Genomic DNA, 18,320 nt, shown 5'->3' with positions numbered 1-18,320 from the left:
TTTAGCTACGGCTCAGTACTATGAGAATAGGCGCAAAGATGAGTTAGAGAAAGCGGATAAGAAGACTAAGGAATTGAAGACTAAAGTTCTTCTACAATAAGCTTATCCACCCCGTACTAATAGTCAGCGCGATTATCAGCAACCTCAGCAATATTCGAGAAATTCGCAAAGGAACGAGTCTTCTCAACAGCGTTTTCCGTATGGGCCTAATCAGTGTGCGTATTGCAAAGAAGAGGGCCATTTCAAGAAAAGTTGTCCGGTTTTGTTACAGCGCACAAATGGTGTTTCTGGTGTTAGAGGTCGAGGTGCTCAACAAGTACCTAGAGGTAGAGGTCGCGGACAGAGCATACGTCCTTTGCCTCCACAGAACTCGATGAATAGTTTTGATCAACAGCAGGGTTCGTCTGGTAGGACAGCACAGTACTATATGGATGATTACTATGTTGAAGGTGACGAAGTGCATGGTAATGATTGTAAGGGCAGCCATGGACAAAGAGAGGGAGTTGTTTCAGTTCCAGTAGATCGGAGTGGACCCTATGTAGAAGTGATTGCATCAGGTGTGTCGGAACCTTTTCTGCTAGATACTGGTGCTACAAAGAGTTCAATTATGCACTCTAAACTCCCTGGCGCACCTTTGTCTGGCTTTGATAATGTTTCTGTATGTTTTTCTGGCGCCCCCGTTACGAATCCGATTTCTGCTCCATTGTCTCTCTCTGTTGGTCCTCGTAAGTTCGAAGCGCCCCTCATTTTGACTACAGGTTGTAATGAGAATTTGTTGGGATTGGATTTATTGAAGAGATTGTATGCGACACTGTATTGTTCTCCGTCAGGGGTACATCTTACTTTGGGTGAGAGAGTGATCTCTCCGATGTATATATCGAAAGATAGTCTTCCATCTGAATTGTCTTCTTTACCTAATTCATTGTGGGCTACTGGTCCGAATGATGTGGGCCTACTGGAAATTCCTCCATATGTTGTGACACTGAAAGTGAATGCTAAGTTACCGCGCATTCCACAGTATTGTATCTCGAGTGATGGTGAGCGTGCACTTTTAGCAATCATTTATGATCTGATTGAAAAGGGTGTTATTGAGGAAACAAGAGGTAAGGTGTGCAATAGTCCCGTTTTGCCTGTTCTGAAAAGGACTGATTCTTCACAGCCTCCAGTATATAGGTTTGTCATCGATCTTTGCGAAGTGAATAAGATTGTTGTTCCACAATTTCCTGTTGTGCCTGATATAACTGCCTTGTTGACTCTGATTCCGGCTACAGCCGCATGGTTTTCGGTGATTGACTTGAAGAATGCTTTCTTCAGTATCCCGATTGCCATGGAGAGTAGGGACATCTTTGGATTCTCTTTAGGAGGACGAAGTTTCCGCTTTAGGCGCGCTCCTCAAGGCTATTGCGAGAGTCCATCAATCTATAGTCAAGCTTTGAAGACACAACTTGATTTGTTGGTTTTACCTGATGGTGCAGCCCTTATCCAGTATCTTGATGATTTGCTAGTTGCCGCTGATACTGAGGAGATTTGTAGAGAAGCCACTTTGTCGTTGTTACGCCACTTGTCTGATTTTCATCACAAAGTTTCTCTCTCCTAGTTGCAATATTGTCGACAAGAAGTAACCTACTTAGGTCACCTCTTATCAAAGGAGGGAAGCAAATTGACCCCAGAGAGAATTCAAGCTATTGCGAAAATGAGTGTGCCTACGACACAAAGAGAAGTACGTGCGTTTGTGGGTATTACGTCGTACTGTAGACAGTGGATCCCTAATTTTTCCTTGTTAGCGAAGCCTTTGATAGCTCTTACTGTTAATGATACTCCAAATCCTATTCCTTGGACTGATGAATGTCAGAAGAGCTTTTCAGAATTACGCAATGCGTTGTGTTCGGCTCCTGTGTTGGGTACTCCTGACTACAGTAAGCCTTTCACATTGTATGTCCACGAGAGAGAGGGATGTGCATTGTCAGTGTTGACTCAGCAGTTTGGCGATAAGCAACGTCCGTGTGCTTATTTTTCATCGACTTTAGATCCTGTAGCTAGAGTGTTGCCGAGTTGTTTGAGAGCTACGGCGGCAGCGGCTGTTTCAATTCGACAATCTGCTGGTTTAGTTATGGACAACAATTTAATGGTCATGGTTCCACATGCAGTGGATACCTTGTTAAACCGTACGAAGACACAGCATTTAACTAGTGCTCAGTTGTCGGGTTATGAGTTGACGTTGTTAGCGAGTCATGTGCACATTAAACGATGCAACACGTTGAATCCAGCCACGTTGTTGCCAATTGTAGTTGAGACAGATAGTGAAGAACAGCAATGCTGTTTTTTAAGAACTGAAGAAGAAACGAAAGGGAGAGTAGACCTTAGGGACACTCCTCTTCCTGAGTGTGATGGTACTTTGTGGGTTGATGGTTCGTGCTTTAAGTTGCCGAATGGTGATACGACTGCAGCGTATGCTGTTACGACTTTGCATACGATTGTTGAAGCTGCACGTATTCCCCATAATTCAGCACAAGCAGCAGAGTTGATTGCATTAACGAAAGCATGTGTGTTGGCGAAAGGAAAATGAGTGAATGTGTATACTGATAGCCAATATGCCTTTGGCGTGGCTCATAGCTTTGGACGTTTGTGGCGTGAACGTGGGTTTTTGACTTCGCATGGAATGAAGATCCAGCATGGACAGTTGGTGAATGAACTCCTTGAATCTCCTACTTTGCCGTTACAAGTAGCGATTGTCAAATGCAGTGCCCATAAGAAAGTCACGGATGATGTTGGCCGCGGAAATGCGCTTGCGGATGAAGTTGCGAAAGAAACTGCGAGAAATGTAATGAGTCGAATGTATGCTGCAGGCCCGGCGAGATGGGTTCCAGAGAAGAGTATGTGTGAAGATACGATTGAAAGTGTGAAATCCATTCAAGCTGAAGCTACAGAGAAAGAGCTGAATGAATGGAGAGAAAGCAAGGGTAGATTGGATTTGAATGGTTGTTGGACTGATTTGTCCGAGCATCAGAGATGGTTGTTGCCTGACGCGTATGTGCTTCCAGTTGTTACAATGGCTCATGGAATGGCGCATATTAGCGTGAAAGGGATTTGCAAGTTGTTGGCACCTCTGAATGTTTGATGCATTATGTGTCTTTCTTTTCATGCGCTGCACCTCTGAATGTTTAGTCATCATGTGTCTTCTTGCGCAGCACCCCTGAATGTATTTTATTGCATCATGTGCCCTATTCTTAACACCTCTGAATGTGTTACCGCATCATGTGTCTTCCTTTCCATGCGCTGCACCTCTGAATGTTTAGTCATCATGTGTCTTCTTGCGCTGCACCCCTGAATGTAGTTTATTGCATCATGTGCTCTATTCTTACTCCTCTGAATGTAGGTTATTGCATCATGGGTAATGTGTCCTTTTCCTAGACCCCTAAATGCTGAGTGATACTTAGGTGGTTGTCTTTTCTACTCCTCTGAATGTAGGTTTATTGCATCATGAGTAATGTATTCTTTCTTAGACCCCTAATGCTGTGTGATACTTAGGTGGTTCTTCTTTCTTAGTACAGGTGGTCCTAGTAAGGTCCTGGTTCCTGTTACCAGTGGTTACTGGTTGTTATCTTTGTGATTACCATTTTATGTTTTACTATTTCATTCTAGAAGTGATTTTATATTCTACATTTTATCTAGAAGTGCTATATCTGAATATGACAGTGGCCCTTGTGGCCCTGTCTTGTGTACATAATCCCTGTGAATATTGCCTGTGCCAGTTGGCACAATGTATATGTGTGATTTTATCTGATGTGTTTTTACAATACAAAAGTTATTTTTATAATAACCTTGTGTGGAGTCTCTCTTGTGGTGTGCCTAGTATGTTGTTGCTGTTGTGCGCTGGCGCAAATGCTTTACACATTGCCTCCGAGTTTAGCCTTACTGCTTGTGCCAAGCTACCAAGGGGGTGAGCAGAGGTTATCTTGGCGTGTGACTTCCTCGCCCTGACTAGGATGGTGGTTTCTGCCTGGCTTTGGCGTCAGCCTTAGCCTACCAGAAATAGCCAGTTCTAACACTGACGCGTATGTGCTTCCAGTTGTTACAATGGCTCATGGAATGGCGCATATTAGCGTGAAAGGGATTTGCAAGTTGTTGGCTTCGGTTTGGCAGAATGCGGGAATTCCAAAATGTGCAGAGAATTTGGTCAAGAACTGTATGGTGTGCTTGATGTACAATCCTGGTAAGGGAACTCCAACACCAGCTGGTCATTTTGCTCCTCCTACGTATCCGTTCGAGGCTTTGCAGCTAGATTTTATCCATATGGAGAGATGCAACAACCTGAAATATGTTTTAGTGGTTGTTTGCTCCTTTTCTAGATGGGTAGAAGCCTATCCCCTTAAGGACAATACTGCCTTGTCCACAGCGAAAGTTCTGATGAAAGAGTTTTTCCCTAGATTTGGAATGCCGAGAATTATCTGGAGTGAAAATGGGAGTGAATTTGTGGGTCAAGTCATGAAGAGAGTGTGTGAGTGTGTGAGGGACTAGGAATTCGGCAGAAATTCCATGCTGCAAATCACCCCCAATCAGCTGGTTTAGTTGAGTGCTATAATGGTACCTTGAAGTTAAAATTGGCCAAAATCCAAGCGAGCAAAGCATATACATGGTTGCCCCCTGACTTTTCAGGCACATGTTTTGTTTCTTTCCTGTTGCCTCCCACTTTTACAGCTGCAGCAGATTACCATAAGACGAGAGTTGCTAGAGGTGTCTTTAGCCAAAAAGACACTGCAGGGCAAGAGTTGGGAGATTTCTTTAAGGGTTTTCTGCCGTTCTGGGGACCGATGGCTAACAGCAGGAATATTCGCCAGTTGACGAGAGTGGTTGAGTCCACCATAGTCGAAACTGCCGGTGCCCTTAGTAACTTGACTGCTGAGCTCCAGTCGGATAGACTTATGACACTTCAAAATAGAGTTGCCCTGGACGTCATACTAGCAGACCGAGGTGGAGTATGTAAAATGATTCAATCAAGCTGCTGCGTTTTCATTCCAGACAACGCTCCGTCAGTTTTCCAGGCCATTTCCAAGCTACATAAAATCTCCGATTCTGTCCATTCGGACAAAGGAGATTGGTCATTGATGGGATGGTTATGGGGATTAATATCCACTTGGGGTTGGAAGATTTTGATGGTCATTGGAGTGGTCTTAGCTATCCTTTTTATGTTCTGTCTCTGTGTGCAGTGTGCTCCTGCTATTTGTGGCCTCTGTGCTACTTCGTGTGCAAGGAGACCTGTCCAGAGAAAGGTACTAAGAAATAGGATGATGCTACAGCAACATATTGATGATCTGATGAATATAGATCCAGATTCAGATTAACATGGGTTTGGGTCTGTTGCCTATGTAAGGGCAAAAGGAGGTGCTGTAGTTCCGTGAGTTTGTGGGTCTGGTTCGGGTGTTCCGAACCCGTTCGAATAAGGTCGTCGGAAATAGACGATTTTGGTGTCAGCAGACCGCAAATGACGAGTGTAGCGTGTATGAGCGTTTTCGTATGAATCGATCTATGAGAACACTCTGTATTCAAGGATTTAGTTTGAACCTTCGGGTTCCATTTTGTGTACGGCAGCCATTTTGAGTGGTTGCCCTCACATAGGCCGAAGACTACGGCCGAACCAGTCCTTGAGACACGTATGTCTTAGCTGACTTCTGAATGACCTGGCCGAACTGACTCCGTGCTCGAGGCTGACCTCGCTGAGCCAGTTCCTTGTTAAGCAGCTGGTCAGATAAAGATCAAAGAGTAGGGCAGGCCCGAGTTTATGGTACACTGCTCCCACCTTTCTATTTCACTTCCAATCTGTTTCTGTTCCTTCCTTTACAACATAATCACTGATTTGGGTTGAGGGTTTATGATGGGTTTGTCCGGCCTGACTGAACAGGATAATGGAATGTGCTTGGTCATTTCTGGTGGGCTGGACAACGGAGACTGGGATTGTCGTCATACGCTACTTTCAAAATGTCACTTTGCGATTGGTCAATTTGTATGAACCCAATGCTAATTTGGAATGTTTCCTGAGGCTTGATTTTTGGCATAAAAGACCATGCTCCGCTCATTGAATTTGTGCAGTCTCTAGCGAACCACCCGTGTGTGCTTCGTAGATCTCTGTTCCTGGTTGCAACCAATAAACTTTGGTCTTTGACGTCATCAAGAAGTATCCCGTGTCTCTGTTTGCCAAGACAAGGGAACTCGAAGGCATCAGGCGTTTTCCCTGACGCCGCTGGGTTCTAAAACCCGGTCCTTCAAACCCACGCAGGAATCAAAGATGGCTTCTGGATCGGACCAGCAAGGTCAGATCGTTGGCTCCTTTTCAGGGGAGCTATGGCCAGTCTAGAGCAACTAGACCAGCAGTGTAAAGTCAAAGGATCGTCGTCACAGAGGCCACTAGCAAATGGGCAAGTGACCAGACAACGCGTCAAGCAGGAAAAATGCAAAAGGGCCCCACGCAGCACTCGATGAGTGTGGAGAGGTGATTTTTGGTGCAAAAGCTGTTTGGGGCTGGGGCATCTCAATCTCCAATGCACAGCTTCGAGGGAGCCTCGGGAGCTGCAAGGAAGCACTTTGCTGGCTTTCCAAGATGGCCGGTCCCACATCTCACGTCGCCTCCACGGGTCTCAGCTTTGCTAGGACTGTGGATCGGGCCGTTGGAAGTCTGGGAGTCCAAGTCTTGTTGGTCTCTGTTGTTCGAGCTCCGGCAGGAGCAACGGCAAAGAAAACGTTTGAGCGCTGATGGTGCCTGCTTACACAGGGTGGCCACTCCTTGACCACAAGGGAGATTCTTTAGTCTTCTACGTCGAGTAGGATGTCGAAGGGTCCAGAGTTTCATTTCGAAGTTTCAGTCAGGATGATCTGATGTGCCATGGCACAGCTCTTACCTTTATTCCAAATCAAGGGGCTGGATCACCTGCTAGGTCCCTCCTATGGGTGGGACCCAGGAAGGGGGTGGTCACACCCCTTTCCCTTTTTTCCAGTTTCGCGCCAGAGCTGGGGCTGGAGTGCCCCAGCACCGGTTTGAACTGGGCTTTGCCTGGGACTCCTTGTGCTCCCCAGGCAGTGTCTAGTTTCATTCAGCCCTCCCTGCCCCAATCCACTATCTCCTGACTGGGGTGGTGTAACACCTTACTGTGACAGGAAACCTTTTGTCCAGGCCTCCCCTGCTGGAGTTTCGGTCAGCAGAAGGAGGCCAGACTTGTGTCTGTGGCAGCAGCATCCATTTTGTGATGCTGAGGCTCTGGTTAGATTCAACCCCGTTTAAGGAAAGTAACATGTCTTCTCCCTCTAAAAGTGTGGAATGCTACCCCCGTCACCAGGACTGGCGATGGGGTAGTATTCCAAAGCGTATGACACCTTACACGACATGTTTTGATAAAGCCAAACCAGAGATAGCATTTAACCGCAAGGTTCATAATGCACTTAAGAGTATATGCTATGGCAATATCCCAGAACAGCTATAAGGACATGGTTCCGAAAGCTGCAGACAGGCTCAGCTCATGCTAGAGCACCATCTCACATAAAACCAAGCACTCTGCCTCCAGGATTGTTAAGGCCTGCCATAGGAGTGACTTACAGGTGTATATGTGTCCAGATATAGGTTTAGACATAGGTATACTATATCTAAGCAAGGGGTGATTACACCACCTTGCCCCAGCTGAGTGATCAGCCAGTTGTGTCAGTTTGGAAGGCCAGCCAGGGGTGGCAAAAGATATGCTGCAGCCCCCGATAGGCCTTGGATGCACCTATGCCCTGGGTACCTGTAGTACACTGTACAGGGGCTGATAAGGTGACCCAATATCCAATTGGAGATGTACCTAGGGTACATGGAGTCCATTTTAAAGAGAGAGCAGATAGCCTGGGGCCCTGATTAGCAGGATCCCAGGCCAAATAAGTCAAAAACCGGCTAAACACTAGGCAAGAAATCTGGGGTAACCATAGTCAGGTATCCACCTTCCTACAGCCATTGAGAATTCCATCACCCCCATCTGGAAATCGATAGTCAATGCTTACCTATCTCAGGGATCTTTCCCAGATTGCCTAAGGATGGGCCAAGTCATTCCCATCATTTAAAAAAAAACTGAAAGTCCCGCAAATCCTAGCAATTTTTGGCAGGTATCAAACATCCCCCTATTAGCAAAAGTAATAGAAAAGTGTGTGCAGCAACAACTAAGCCATCACATATCCACATGTAATCTACTAGACATCTGCCAAATGCGCTTTAGACCTAATCATAGTACTGAAACAGCAATACTACATATAGTAGACGATGCATTACTCGCCCTCGACCAGATCAAAACATGCCTTTTAATCCTTCTTAACCTATCATCAGCATTTGACATGGTCAAACACGAGCTGTTGCTACATCATCTGGAAACCAGGGAAAGCTCTAGAATGGTTCAAGTCCTTCTTGAGGAACAGAACACAAAGATTTCTGGTAAATCATAACCTATCAGCTTCTTCCCCTACTCAGATCGGAGTTCCACAGGACTCAACCCTCTTTCCGTCACTATTCAACCTATACATGGAACCAGTAACAGTTATACTGCGCCTTGCCAACATCTCTGGCCACATGTTATGTTATGTTATGTTATGTTATATGCTGTTTTATACCGCGCACAATTACTACCGGAGTATCCTGGCGCGAATAGACCGCTGGGGAACCCGTCCTGGCTTTCCCTGTGAGATGGTCCCTACTGGGTATCTCCAAGGTGAAACCAGGCATACCCTGCGTATGTGGGGGGCCGTTGTGGAGATGAGGCAAGCTAATGCCCAGAGTTTCCTCTACTCCCGGGTCTGCCGCCTCTAACCAGTGAGGTTATTGGGTTTGCGAGGAGCACTCCGTTGTACTCAAATTATGTTTTATTAATCCACTGGTGCTGTTATTAACAAGGATAGTCACTCCTTTGTGTTAAATGGTCAGTTATGATGGGTATGCTTGCCCATCTAGTCACGCACTGTTCACTCGGTGCTCCGCACCTTATGTATACTTTCTTGCGCTTATTCACTCTAAACCACGTTTTACTGTTATTACAGTTTATTTTAGTTTCAAATTTGATTTTAACCTTTTTTATGATATATTCAGTATTTAAACAATTTACATTTACATCAATTACATTTCAAAAGAAAACATTATTTTCTCTGATACTTCATTTCAGCATTTTACATTATAACTTAATCACAACGCTTATGTTGAGCCCAATGCATTTCGGCACCTGACTGGTACCTTCATCAGGGGGCAATCTGAAAAAAAAATAATTTCAAAATGTAAGTGTTCGTGTATTGATGTGCATGGGAGCTAATGTACTTGTTTTTTACATTAAATTCATACCTGATTAAAACAACCTTTGTAAATTGATGTAACCTCATGAATATCACAGTAACCGCTATTTATCTGTCAAAAAAATGAAAGGAACACTTTTGTAACAATTACTTGTTTGAACGAGTAATAACTATACGTCTGATTTCCAAGATTAGACCTCTGAAAAAACAAATTGATCGATCTTAGTAAACATTTCCTGCGCTATAGTGTTAACTGTAACACTCCACTCGTTCATATGCATACCTCGTTTTCTTGTCTTCTCTCTTATCTGAACAGACACCGAAAAGATTTGTGTCATTATATCTGACACCCACTGTGAATTAACACAACCAAATTGCAACTCGCCACTTTCTGTACCTCTATCTGCGACCGTTCTTCATGGAAAAATAACCGCTGCCTCCAATCAGACGTTGCCGATCTCCGCCTAACGCCGCCATCAGTACACGTGTTATAAAACCCGACCCGGTCTTGCAAAATAGACAAAGGACTATAAACAAAGAAACTACTTCCGTCGGTCTCCCCTACAATGGGCGCCATCTTAGCATGGTAGATGATCAAAAAAACGTATTCACGATCCCGTGTCTTTACGCTGTTACCATCATAGAATACCTCTAAGTCATATAAGTGAATCTATGTTCTCCTTAATTAAACTTCATCTAATCATCACGCTTACACACCATGCTAATTTACTGAATGCTGGTACTGAATGAGAATCCACTCTCTGTTTTAATTATCCTCACATCCAAAAAATCCATGTTGTATTTGTCAATGTTATAGGTAAATTGTATTCTCGGATCTATATGATTCATTGACCTGATGAGCTGTTCCAATGTTTCAGGTGTGTCATCCCAGATAAGAAAAATATCATCTATGAATCGACAATACATTTTTACATGTTGCCAATGTTCTGAATTCATCAAATTTTGTGCCTCGAATTGGGACATAAATGTATTTGCATAAGCAGGGGCCCCTGCAAAGCCCATCGAAGTTCCAGTCAGTTGTGCGTAATGCTGATCTTGCCATAGGAAATAGCTATTGTGGAGACAAAATTTAAGAAGTTGTAGCAAGAAAACTTTATCCGTTGATAAATCTCCCAATTTCAATAGCGCCCATTCTGCTGATTCAAGACCTGCCTCGTGTGGTATAGATGTATAAAGAGCCACCACATCTATGGTGCACATAATCCAATGACTTTGAAATCCTTGTTCAATCCATAAAAGTTTATTCAAAAAATCTGTTGTGTCCCTTATATAGGAACCCTATTGCTGTACAAATTTCTGGAAGAAATGATCTAGATATCGCCCGAGGGGGTCAAAAATTGACCCACACCCCGAGACGATGGGTCTAAATGGTGAATTGGTCGGGTGTTTATGAACCTTAGGGATCATATAAAGTTTCGGGCATCTTGGATGTTTTGTTGTCAAATATGCTTGTGTTTGATCATCAATCCATTCATTTTCTTTTGCTGACTGCAATATGCCTTCAAGTATTTTGAAGCTTCACAATGGGATCTGACGGTAACAATAAGTAAGTGTCCGTGTCTGCCACATGTTTATTGACTTTCTGTTCATAAAAATATGAATCCATCACTACCAGGGCTCCGCCCTTATCTGCTGGTTGTATTATCAAATCTCTGTTGTTAGCCAAATTTTTTATGATGTTCTGCTCCGTTCTGGTCAGGTTGTTATTCCGGGTTCTTTTGTAATCCAATAATTGAAGATCTTTCTTAACCATGACTTCAAATGTATCTAACATTTAATGCGAGACCGGGGCTTGGTAAACACTTTTTGGTTTGAATTTTTGCAATGGACTTTCTTCACTCTTTTCCGTTGATTCTGCCACATTTGTGAAATAATGTCTTAACCTCAATGTTCGCATAAATTTGAAAAAAAAGCTCCCTCTGTTTCCATTTCATTTGTTATGGTGGTGGGTACAAATGAGAGTCCCTAGTTTAGTATTCCTGCTTGTTGTTTAGTGAGTATTGTGGATGAGATGTTGATTATTAGACCACTGTCCGTCCACTCCGTAATGCCTTTCCTGCCACTTCCTCGCCTTGTTTTGCGCCTGTTGATATTGTTTCTACCTGTTGCGTCGGTGGACGTCCTTGGTTCTGGTCCTGGGACAAAAAAAGAAGCCCCATTCCCACTCGTTGTTGCTTGCTCACTCCCTTCCATGGATACCGCACCGGTCCTCGTCAAATAGATGTATCTTTATCTGTCACCAGACTTTCTTCAGACGAGTGGGTAGTTGTTGGCATTTTTTTAGGGACAAATTGACGCCGGGCATAGATGTCAGCCCACGTATAAACTTTATTAAGTTTATAGTCGATTGTGTCACGTTTATATTTACGTAGTTTGCCCTCTTGTAACTCCTTCTCATATTTCTCTAATTGAGCCACACCACTCCGCTTGTGACTGATGACACTCAGATTTACATGAAGGTTTCGTGTTTGGAGGAAATCAAGTCAATGAACTCGGCATTAAAGGCAACAATGCTATAGGTAACCAGAAATCAGCTGAAACTAAACACACAAAATACAGAATTTCTCCTTATTTTCCCCACAAAAAATCTGGCTGTTGCAAAAGAGTGGACCAGCTCTATCACTGCACTTAGCTCCACCCGAACATGGTGGAAACAACGAAATCACTAGAAATTACTATTGATCAGAGGCTGAACATGCAAGCCCACATTAACTCGTTAGCTAAGAATGCCCGTTTTCACTTGGATTACATTAGGAAATTGACTCCAATTCATGGAAACAGCAGACCTCAAATAGCAGTCCGGGCATTAGTAATCTGGAGGATCGAATACGGATGCACTACACTTTCAGGGCTTCCCAAGATTAATACGGCTCCTCTAAAAGCTTAAATGCAGCAATAAGGCTTATTACAGGGTCAAAAAATTTGACCACATCTCTCCTCACCTGAAGGACCTTAACTGGCTACCATACGATCCAAGAAATCAACTCAAAATACCATGTACTACACACAAAGAGTTATACCTCAATACACCAAGGTATCTCTCTCAGAAACTGGTGATTTGCAGAGGTAATAGATCTTTCAGGAGTGCCAGAGATCTACTATTTAAGCCACCAATGTTCCAGAAGAAAAAAAACATATGACAGAGCATTTTCGGGAGTGGGACCGAAATCTGGAACTTGCTATCTCCAGGCATCAGAAGATTAACAAACGCCGCAAGATTCAAGAGCAAATTCCTCCTATAACATTTTCCGTTCAGACTCACAGCCTCACTTACAAACTCCCACTTAATCCACGTACGAACATCTTGTGCTAAGGTCCCATCCCACCTGATATTTTTAGAGGTTTACATTCAATGATGTCAACAAACTAATTTGCAGTGTGGAGTCCGCTAGACTTACATTCTGTGAATGTGCACGTGTCTTTGTTGCTGAATGAAGTTAATGATATGGTTTCTGTATTGGTAAATGCTTTTGAGTGAAATGTACAATTGAAACTAAGGGCCAGATGTACCACCATGACAATTTGCGAGTCACAAAAAGCCATGCACAACAGTATCTGAGACACTGTTTGCCATTCCCAATGGGGTCGCACATTGCATGCCTCATGAATATTCATGAGGCACTCGCAATTTGCTACCCCATTGGGAATGGCTTGCCCTCCCAGGGATGGTGGCATTCTGGGCTCAGCAGACTTCCATGTCTGGGACTGCTTTTAAATAAAGCAGTTTTGTTTTGGTTTTAAATGCAGGCGGTTTTCCTTAAAGTAAAACAAGATGCATTTAAAAAACAGAATATGAAACGTTTTTGTTTCATTTTTTTAAGGGCAACAAGTGGTCCCTGGGACCACTGCCTGCCCCTAAAACATAGTTTCCCTTGCATTTACAAAGGGGAAGGGGTCCCCTTCCCATTTGCGAATACATTACCACCCTCTTGAAAAGGATGGTAAATTGCGAGAGTTTTGCAATTGCAATTGGGGTCATAAAACATTCATACATGGGGTAGAGAGCCGTGTTATGTTGTCCCTTTCAGTATTTCCTTGGAATTGTTTTTATCCGAAGTTCTGTTTGTCTGCAGGATTCCTTTCCTAGCTTTGTGTGGACAGTTGCTGGGGAAGAAGTCCTGTGTAGGCTGTGTCCTACCTTGCTCCTGTGCTTTCTGCAAATAAATACACTTTAATCCAATTTCTGTGTGAAGTCAACTTATCAATCTTGGCGACGATCTTCAGAAAGCACCAGGAAACCCAAGAACCCTGATTTAAAAGGAAAAAGAATTCATCGTTTTTTTTTCCTGATTTAAAAAAAAAGGAGAATTCCTTGTAATTTAAATGATTTACGGTAGAAGATTTTCATCTCATCGGATATAAGAAGAATTTGAAAGGAATCTCCGTTGAATTCTTTTTTGGAACCTGTGAAATATATATCTCCTCGTCGTGAGTAGATGACTATTTTCTGACTTTAATTAATAATTCTCCTTTATTTCTTAATGCGCATAAATTTAAGAGTGACTCTTTCTTTCTGTAATTTTGCGCAAATATTCTTGAAGATTGCATCTATCGGATACCAAATAACTATACGTGCATCTTTTAAATTGTTTGTTGAAGCCGTTACCTTCAGCCGTAACTATGTTTCACATGCGCTTCTTCTGCTTCTGTCTCCACGCGCATTTTATTCTTCTCTACTGGAGATTCTGAGGTCAACGTGTCATACACGCAATGTACGCAACGTGTCTGCGGTAGCGTGATGACGAAAGTCGTACGGCGGCCATCTTAAAATCTCCATAGCAACGTTTACATTAGCGCGAACAAGCCAAGGAAACAGATTCATCGTTTATCTTCGATTCCAATTATTTAAGGATAATTTATTTACTTATTAACAAAAAACGCTTTGTGTTTACTAAAATTCTTTTACACGTTTTACCTTTTACTTAACAGCGTTTTGGATGAATACCCTATAATGAGTGGATCATCGTGTTAGTCATCAAGTAAGCTTCTTTTTCTTCACTACAGTAACTGAGGTTCTGTTCTATTGTTATTTTCATTTTATTTTTATTTTGGAATTTATAAATTAAAATGGTTTCACAGAATTTTACTATACAATCACCACAAGCTTTTTGGCCATTTGGTATAGAACCGTGTATGTAGTGGCTTCAATGGAAAGCCTATTTTCTAAACTTTATTGACACCATCGATGAAGATGGTAAAATGAAACCAGAAAGAAAGAAGAAACTATTCTTGCATTCTTTAGGTGCTGGTGGACTAAAAATGTATGAAGAAATGTCAAAATGGAGGATGGAGTGGTGATTCTAATGTATTTCTTGATATTTTGAAGGACTTTGATAATCACTTTTCTCCTAAAGTGTGTATAGGTATTACGCGTTACAAGTTTTTTCGCAGGAAACAACAACCTGAAGAAACTATTGACGTATATGTTGCTGAACTCAAGAAAATAGCGGAGGATTGTAAGTTTGACCATCTTCAAGAACAGCTCATAAGAGACCAAGTTGTAATGCATGCTTTGGATCCATCTATTCAAGACAGACTTTGGATCAATGGCGATTCAGAGCTTAAAGATGTTTTAGCCATTGTCAGAAAGGCTGAACTTTCTGGTCGTAGTGCAAAAGCAATTAAAAATGAGGAGAAAACCATTCTTGAGCAAAAATCTACCACTGAACAAATTGTCTCCAAAGTCCAAAGCAAATCTAATTATAAACAAAAATACCAATTGAAAAGTAAACCTAGTGATGTCAAAAATAAGGATAATTTAAAGTGTTTCCGTTGCGGTAGCAGTTCACACTTGGCTAATTGTAATTTATGTCCAGCAATTAAGGAGAAATGCTCCAATTGTGGGTTAATTGGGCATTATTCCAGAGCTTGCAATAGAGTCAAGAGTAAAAAAGTGAAAGTCATTCATGATTCCTCTTCAAGTGATGAAGAGGACTTGGTTAAAAAAGTCATGCACTGTTCTATCAAGGATGACTGTGTTAAGAAAGTTATGCATTGTTCAGTAGATGATGAATGCATCCAAAGAACTATTGAAAAGGTTTATAAATTTAATATTAATGATTCTTGTAAGAGAAATATTCTAAAAAAAAACCTATTTGCAATATGCTAATTGCTGGAGTCCCAATTGATATTTACGCTGATTCAGGTTCCCCATACACTATTATCAATGAGAATGTCTGGAGTTCTGATTTTGCACGTTATCTTGGAAATGATCTTTACACCCCAGATATTTCCCCAGAGGGATACTCAGGGGGAAAGATAGACATTATTGGTTTCAAACCTTTGAAGTTCAGGTGCAAGGGTAGGGAATCTGTTGGGAAATTATATGTGGCTAAACACAGACTTTCTGTTCTCGGATGGAGGGATCAAAGGGATTTGGATATTATATTGAATCCTAACAGTCCAGATCCTGTTTTAGTTGTCAATGATGGTGTAGAGATTGGTGACTCTATGCTTAAAAAATTCCCAAAAGTCTTTAGTGGCAAGATTGGTAACTTTCAAGGATTTTCTCATCACATTGTACTAAAAGATAATGCCAATCCTAAAACTTTTAAAGCCAGGAATATTCCAATTTTAGTACGAAGTGATGTAGAAAAAGAATTGGAAAAACTAGTTAATGAAGATATCATCGAACCTATTGAGTCTTCTAATTGGATTTCGCCAGTTGTAATCGCAAGACGTGCTAATGGCAAGATCCGCCTATGTGTAGATCTTCGTCATTTAAACGAGAATATTATAATAGATAAATTTCCATTACCGAACATTTCTGAAATGTTATCCTCAGTTAATGGTGCAAAAAAAAATTCAACAATAGATCTTTCTGCTGCGTACCATTAGATTTCCCTTGACAATGATAGTAAGCAACTTACAGCATTCATTACTCCCATGGGGTGTTTCCAGTTCAAAAGGATGCCATTTGGATTGGCGTCCGCAGCCGCCATTTTCCAACGTATCATGCATCAACTTTTTTGAAAACACCCTAAAGTTACATTTTTTCAAGATGACATTCTTGTATATGGAGAGGATAAAATTGAACATAATTCTATTCTTGAAGAAGTGTTAGGCATTCTTGAGGAAAAGGGGTTAACTATTGAGTTTTCGAAATGCAATTTTGGGGTTAAATCCGTGACTTATCTTGGACATGTTTTATGATGTGATGGAGTATCTACCAAACCTAAATTGGTGGATGCTATAAAGGAGGCTCCTCCTCCTACCAATAAGGATGATGTTCGGTCATGCCTAGGAATGGTAGAGTTTTATTCAAAATTTATTAAGAACATTTCTAGCAAGGTTTTTAATATTAGGCAGCCGTTTCAAGATGAGCGCGGGACAACATACTTTTCATGGATGATCCTTATCAGAAACCTGTGTGGAAGTGCCCCTGCTGATGTCGCTTCGTGTCTGCCAGTGACTCCTGCTGTGATTAGACGACCGCCACTGGATTTCTGAGTCCGGGACTGCGAGGCCCACAGGTCCTTGCGCTCACCACACCACGCGCACCTGTAGCCTCTTCCCGGACTCCTCCCTGTTGGTCTGGGCTCCTACTTTAGCGACTCGCGGCCCCCGCTGCACGGGAGCCGCTCGTAGTCGGAACAGTAATCCTGCCTTGTTCCCAGATCAGAAACCTGTGTGGAAGTGCCCCTGCTGATGTCGCTTCGTGTCTGCCAGTGACTCCTGCGGTGATTAGACGACCGCCGCTGGATTTCTGAGTCCAGGACTGCGAGGCCCACAGGTCCTTGCGCTCACCATACCACGTGCACCTGTAGCCTCTTCCCGGACTCCTCCCTGTTGGTCTGGGCTCCTACTTTAGCGACTCGCGGCCCTCGCTGCGCGGAAGCCGCTCGTAGTCAGAACAGTAATCCTGCCTTGTTCCCAGTTCAGAAACCTGTGTGGAAGTGCCCCTGCTGATGTCACTTCGTGTCTGCCAGTGACTCCTGCGGTGATTAGACGACCGCCGCTGGATTTCTGAGTCCGGGACTGCGAGGCCCACAGGTCCTTGCTCTCACCACACCACGCGCACCTGTAGCCTCTTCCCGGACTCCTCCCTGTTGGTCTGGGCTCCTACTTTAGCAACTCGGGGCCCCCGCTGCGCGGGGGCCGCTCGTGGTCGGAACAGTAATCCTGCCTTGTTCCCAGATCAGAAACCTGTGTGGAAGTGCCCCTGCTGATGTCGCTTCGTGTCTGCCAGTGACTCCTGCGGTGATTAGACGACCGCTGCTGGATTTCTGAGTCCGGGACTGCGAGGCCCACAGGTCCTTGCGCTCACCACACCACGCGCACCTGTAGCCTCTTCCCGGACTCCTCCTCCCACTCTCTATAACAATCCCGCGCCTACCGCGATCACGGGACGCGCGCGGGACCAAGCCCGTGGCTAAGCCTGGGCAAAGGGCGGGCCGTTTGAGGCCGTTCCAGGACGAGAGAGACCGGCCCGGGCCATCCCCCTAAATCATTACCTTTGAGACACCAATCTGAACATTATAAGTATTGTTCACTCATTGAGCCTGCATCCGTAACCTTTGTAAAAAGTTAGCCTCTCTGACAGTTCGCTAGGTAAGCAATCAACCTCATTCTACTGGCCTACTAAGAACAATGGTACTAACTAGAGGAATTAAGAGTAAAGGTAAGGTCACAGGGGGCGGGGGTAAATTACTTGGACCCATGGATGAGTTCATTTCCAAGGCTAACTTATTTATTGATCAGAGTATCACCCTGATAGAAGGCAGGGTGTCCCTGGACCTAGAACACGCTAAGATATCCTCCATGGGTTACCTAGCGAATGCAAGATCCCCTGCAACAGACAGTTATCTTGGGGAAGGGACCCCCCGTGAGGGTAGGCTCAGTTTACCAAATAATGTGGACCTGTCGGTCTCCCAGCTCTCAGACTTTCAGTTATCAGTCGCCCAGATCACTTCAGATTTAGGAAGGACCCCAGAGCTCCCTCCCCAAATTACACCGGATGAAGTAAGGCAAGCAAGAGGGAGGAGGGAGGGTGCAATAAGTAAAAGAAA

Source organism: Lissotriton vulgaris, chromosome 9, assembly GCF_964263255.1.
Source record: "Lissotriton vulgaris chromosome 9, aLisVul1.2, whole genome shotgun sequence".
NCBI lineage: Eukaryota > Metazoa > Chordata > Amphibia > Caudata > Salamandridae > Lissotriton > Lissotriton vulgaris.
Note: the sequence above shows the minus strand (reverse complement) of the source record.